Source organism: Callospermophilus lateralis, chromosome 12 (genome assembly GCF_048772815.1).
Source record: "Callospermophilus lateralis isolate mCalLat2 chromosome 12, mCalLat2.hap1, whole genome shotgun sequence".
Classification (NCBI taxonomy): Eukaryota; Metazoa; Chordata; class Mammalia; order Rodentia; family Sciuridae; genus Callospermophilus; species Callospermophilus lateralis.
Genome location: NC_135316.1, coordinates 70,902,980 through 70,909,102, shown reverse-complemented (window position 1 = coordinate 70,909,102; position 6,123 = coordinate 70,902,980). Strand labels below are relative to the sequence as shown.

Genomic DNA, 6,123 nt, shown 5'->3' with positions numbered 1-6,123 from the left:
CTTCAAAAGTCATCTCTTCTTTTAACCAACCCCTCCCCATTTGGAAAATATTGCTCCTTATTTTGTGTTTCCAAAGTAAAAGAAGGTCTTGGTTTATTCTTCTGTGACAGTATGTTCTACAATTTATTTGAGTCTTTTATATACATGAGTGTATCTTTCTTGGCAACTAAGTTGGCCTCTAGAATGGAAAGAATCGTCTCATTCTTATTTCTGCAGATACCTAACAGAGAGGACTTATAACATGTGAAATGGTTTAAGAGTTTTTCATCATCAATTTTGTGTTTTCAAACCTAATTCATGTTAGTGAACTTTTTGAGGCTATATAACAAAAGTTGATATTAAAAATCTTCTCCTATGGCTGTCCCCTACTTCTGCACGTGTGTAACATTGTGTAGCAGTTTAAAATTATTTTTATATAAGCTACAAATTTTGAGGGCTAGCAATATCAATGTTTATGATTATTGTCAGTTCAAGTGCAAAAAAAGTTAAATTGATGTTCACAAAAAATAAAATGATTTTCACATCACTGTTATTTTTGATAAATTATTACTAATATTAAGTTTTGACATCATAAAGATTTCAGGAAGGTAGTGTTTGGTATTGACAATAAGAACTCTACCCACCCCACACACCTCTGTGCTGCTAAGGATTGAACCCATGGAAAGCAAGTACACTATCACTGAGTTACATCCCAGCCCAATAACAAATGCTTTTAAAGTTTCTATAAATTGTCTGTAACTGTGGTGATAAATGCTGACAACTGCATAGTCATACTATGATATTTTACAATGTCTGTCCTGTAGTTCCATTTTCCTTGTCATTTTCTGAGTTCATAGCTCTTGATCTGTATCAAGTGGTTACTCTAGTGTTCTTGAGCTGGAACAAAAATGAAGAAAGGAGAAACTGCTAATTTTTAAACATAGAAAAGATAGGACAGAATGGTCTGTGAGAATGAGGATGATTAGATGATGACATAAGTTCTGTGGATATGCACATGATTTACTCATGTCCCTGTCCCTGTCTTTGTCTTCTAGTTGGAATTGAAAGCAGCCAGAAGATTTTCCTCAAATATGAACTTTTTGTCTGGTTGTTTGAGTCTTCTAGTAAATCGTTTAATGTCATGTGACCTCAACACAGTTGAAAAAATATTCTAAGCTTTCACCCTTGAGTTACAGAAGCAAGATTTACTTACTGAATGTGTTGTTTGTAGCAACGTGGTGGTTCTAAGAGAGTCTATCCAAACACTAGGCTAAAGGTCTCATATTCTAAGCTAGATTCAGTTATACAGAAATAAAAATAAAAAACTTCAATTTTCCAACCTTAGGCTTTATGATGGGGCTGAAATGTCATATCTACCAATTCACTAGGTTTGAGGTAACTTCATATTTTAGTTCTTGATTAATATTAAACTCTCCACTATCTGAAATCATGTTAAAGATTACAAAGAGAAAAAAATGCTTTCTCTCAAATAATTGAACTGCCTCAATATTGAAAACAATTGTATTTATTATTACTGATACTTTTAAAAACTACATTATCGGCCCAGCCTGCCGCACCTCTAGCGTCCGCAGTAGCTCCAGCTGCTGCCGCTCTCCAGGCCCTGATCCTGGCACCATGAGCTTCGGTTGGGAGCATTACCTGTGCTCCGCCTCCTCCTACCGCAAGGTGTTCGGGGACAGCTCTCGCCTGTCTGGGCGTCTCTCTGGGACTAGCGGCGCGGGCAGCTTCCGCTCGCAATCACTGTCCCGCTGCAATGTGGCCTCCTCGGCCGCCTGCTCCTCGGCCCCGTCGCTTGGCTTGGGCCTGGCCTACCGCCGGCTGCCGGCGTCCGACGGGCTGGACTTAAGCCTGGCGGCAGCGCGCACCAACGAGTACAAGATCATCCGCACCATCGAGAAGGAGCAGCTGCAGGGCCTCAACGACCGCTTCGCGGTGTTCATCGAGAAGGTGCACCAGCTGGAGACACAGAACCGCGCACTGGAGGCCGAGTTGGCTGCGCTGCTGCAACGCCACGCCGAGCCGTCGCGCGTGGGAGAGCTCTTCCGGCGCGAGCTGCGCGACCTGCGCGCGCAGCTGGAGGAGGCAAGCTCGGCGTGCGCGCAGGCCCTGCTGGAGCGCGACGGCCTGGCCGAAGAGGTGCAGCGATTTCGGGCGCGCTGCGAAGAGGAGAGCCGCGGGCGCGAAGGTGCGGAACGCGCCCTGAAGGCACAGCAGCGCGACGTGGACGCCGCCACTCTGGCCCGCCTGGACTTGGAAAAGAAGGTGGAGTCGCTGCTGGACGAGCTGGCCTTCGTGCGCCAGGTGCACGATGAAGAGGTAGCTGAACTGCTAGCCACGCTGCTGGCATCGTCGCAGGCCGCGGCTGAGGTGGACGTGGCTGTGGCCAAACCAGACCTGAGTTCAGCACTGAGGGAGATCCGCGCCCAATATGAGTCCCTGGCCGCTAAGAACCTGCAGTCAGCCGAGGAGTGGTACAAGTCCAAGTTAGCCAACCTGAACGAGCAGGCGGCGCGCAGCACCGAAGCCATTGGAGCCAGTCGCGAGGAGATCCACGAGTATCGGCGCCAGCTACAGGCACGCACCATCGAGATCGAGGGCCTGCGCGGGGCCAATGAATCCTTGGAGAGGCAGATCCTGGAGTTGGAGGAGCGGCACAGTGCGGAGGTGGCCGGCTACCAGGATAGCATTGGACAGCTGGAGAATGATCTGAGGAATACCAAGAGTGAGATGGCACGCCACCTTCGGGAATACCAGGACTTGCTCAATGTCAAAATGGCCCTTGACATTGAGATAGCAGCTTACAGGAAACTGCTGGAAGGTGAAGAGACAAGATTTAGCTCCAGTGGATTAAGTGTTTCAGGGCTGAATCCACTCCCAATCCAAGTTATCTGCTTCCTCCTAGAATTCTCAGTTCTACAACCTCCAAAGTCTCATCCACTGGGGTGTCACTTAAGAAAGAGGAAGAGGAGGAGGAGGCTTCTAAGGTTGCCTCTAAGAAAACCTCCCAGATAGGAGAAAGTTTTGAAGAAATATTGGAGGAAACAGTAATATCTACTAAGAAAATGGAGAAGTCAAATATAGAAGAAAGCACCATTTCAAGCCAAAACATATAATTCTGTTGCTTAAAAAAAGTTAATGCTTAAGAGGGAATAATATCTATTTGACTTGTTAAACAGCGTATACCTGAACCGTAACACCTGTCACCACTACATAATGTCTTCAAGGCTTCAATCCTATTTAGTGTTGAGTACTTTCTCTAATAGGAAAACTAGCCCTTAGATTGGAGTAAACTGCAGTCCTGGAGCAATCACAAGGAATTATCTAAGAATACAGCTTTCTCACCTAAAGCTCAGGCTTCACAGTGATAGATGATTCAGGTGCAGAGGAAGTACAAACTAAGGTGCTAAATCTGTGATCATCATCATTTGCTGTGAGCTAAAAGCAAACCCCATATATATTTACTATACCCAGCCAGTAAGCCAGTACCCAGCTATATAATCTTACTCTAGGTTCCTAAAACATAAGATCACTGCCAAATGGTGGTGTACATCACTGCATAAACCAATGGTCCATACCCAATTCCACTCTAATAGAACTAAGTCACAAATGATAGGTATTTAATGGACACTTTCTTCCCTACTCCCTTCAATTCCACATATCCTTTTCTTCCATCCAGGAAAAAAAAAGAAAAAAAAAAAAAGGTCTAGTGTAGTATGTTTCCCTTTTGAATACATTTAGGTTTTTCTCAAAAGAACTTACCCCCTTTTAGGTCTCTTTTGCTCAATGGATAAAATTAGATGCATGTCAACCATTTCTGTGATTTGTGTAATAACTTACCCTTGCCCATTTCATGTACTTTCTGTAGGTTAAAAAAAAATGGCCGTGATGAAATTTTAATGGTTTTCCCCAACAAGCAAAATAATGGAAATAATCTCTAGATGTTAGACTTTGAACTTATTCAAATCCATTTAATTAGGGGAAAAAAACCACTTTATTAAGAATGTATCTTTCACCTTAACTTTAGAAGTACAGTAATAGTTCTCCCAAGCTGTGATTAAGCTGACCTTAGATGTAGTAGGATGTTAGAAGAGGTGGGTATTCTAAGAATGGAAAAAGCCAAGGTCTCATCTGTGTCAGACTGTGTGGTATAGAACTAGCTTTTTTGTGCCCTTATCCTTAGAATCCATGTGTTCCCCTTCTCACTAGTCTAGGTCCTAAAGAGGCCTTGCTTTCACTCTCCTATGCGTTTAAGAATGCTAAGTAGAGGATATTTTATCACCAGGACAAATGCTATTGCCCAGAAGTTAAAAAACAATAACAATATCACTTCTGGTCAATCAGCATCACCAGCAAACATAAAAAAGAAATCATTCTCTTTTTTCTAAGAGTCTTCCCCCACAGTTGCCTCACTGCTGCATGGTTGGCAGGTGTCCCTTCCCTGCTGGAAAGGCAGAGACACTCAGACCCCAGAGGGGTGTGCACATTGCTTCTCACTTCCTGGACTGTAGTCTGGAGGGTCAGTTTTTCATCCACCTGTGTAGCATCCACATTGCCCTGTCTGCCACATGTGCCAAGTTTGATGCAGGACTCTGTCAGCGCTTACTTTCACAAAGCTACAGCTGCCCCTGTCCCTGTTCCACGACTCCATTATGAGCTCTGGTGACAAGGACATGATGCTTTTACTGAACTTCCTTATTCTAGCACATGCTTCAATAGTTCAAAGAACTCAAAAGACACTTTTCTTCCTATCCCTAACTTTATTCCTCACATTTGCTGTAAGACATTAGTAAAATAATAAATTAAAAGTCACATGAATCCTACCAAAAAAAATAATAATAAATAAATAAATAAAAACTACATTATCTGAAGTAGATTAGACCTCTCTATATTTTTTTATCTTAGTTTAAAAGTGAACCTGAATGCAGCCATCTTGAATTGTAGCCACCATGGGTGCCTCTGAGAAACCTCTGGCCTGTTTGCCTTATAGTTACCCAGACTATGACAGATTAACAAAATTGTTAGAGAGGTACGTGGAGCTTTATGACCAGAACCTAGCACTGTCAGCTCCAGGAATATGCCTGACACCTTTGATGTTAGCTTGCGATAAATCCAGGTATATTTCTACTTGGGTGAAAGCCACTCTTTTTAAGCCCACATTGATATGGATCCACTAGTCTTGTTGTCACTCTTGACCATAGTTGTGTCAGTAAGTCCCCAGTAACTTGTACTCTGTGCAATCTGGGATCTATTTGCCCCTTTCTGTGGTCTCTTGACAACTCTCAACTAGTACAGTCACTTCTTAAACACTGGATTTTCTTGAAACTACAACTCAAGGTGTTATTTATCATGTATAAATATTTTGAATCTCATGATAAAAAGTTTAGAAAACTTTTATAAGGTATAGTTAAAATTATGAAGTAACAATATAAGAACTCTTAACCTACAAATTATTTTAAAATGTATTTATATGATCAGAATCTGTATCAGCCTTATCTCTAGCTGACTTTAGTGGGTACTCTCTATAATCTGTAAGTTTAACCATTTTCATTTGTAGCTGTGTTTCTGAGTCATGGACCAAAGCTGATTATGTTACAGGATAAGCTATTTGAAACGTTAACCACAGTAAGCCAGGCTAAGCCATGATAAGACTATTAATGTCAGACATAATGAGATTATTTATATTTGGTTTTATATCAACTACACTTTTACTGAATCTCAGGCACATAGAAAGGTGAGGAGAAAAAGGATTTGAAATGACTTATTAATGTTGCTTTGAAATCATTTAATCCTACTAGAGAATATTTAAAACAGTCCCTGAAATAATTAATATTTTGTTTTTTCCACCAAGTATTTGGCTCAATGGAGCCACGAAATAGCCATAACTTATTTTAAAAGAAAAAGTTAACATTTGATCTATTGCCATGGACATAATATGCTTCCTGAGTGAATGAAAATGTTTGTCTATATTAGTTAACTTCTTTCAAGCACTTGCTTGTATGTTTGCTTTACATGATGTTGTAATTTTAATTTAGTCACAGTAGAATAAAGTATGTATAGACAGAAAAAGGAACAAAAATATTACACATTGTAATACTCTAAAAAATGTTCTTTAATAAGAAAGAA

The 6,123-nt window shown here is 41.4% G+C and overlaps 1 pseudogene; it reads left to right on the top strand.

The window, feature by feature from the left end:
• The first annotated feature begins 1,614 nt into the window (after positions 1-1,614).
• Positions 1,615-3,113, top strand: LOC143411610 (alpha-internexin pseudogene; annotated as a pseudogene).
• The last annotated feature ends 3,010 nt before the right edge of the window (positions 3,114-6,123 follow it).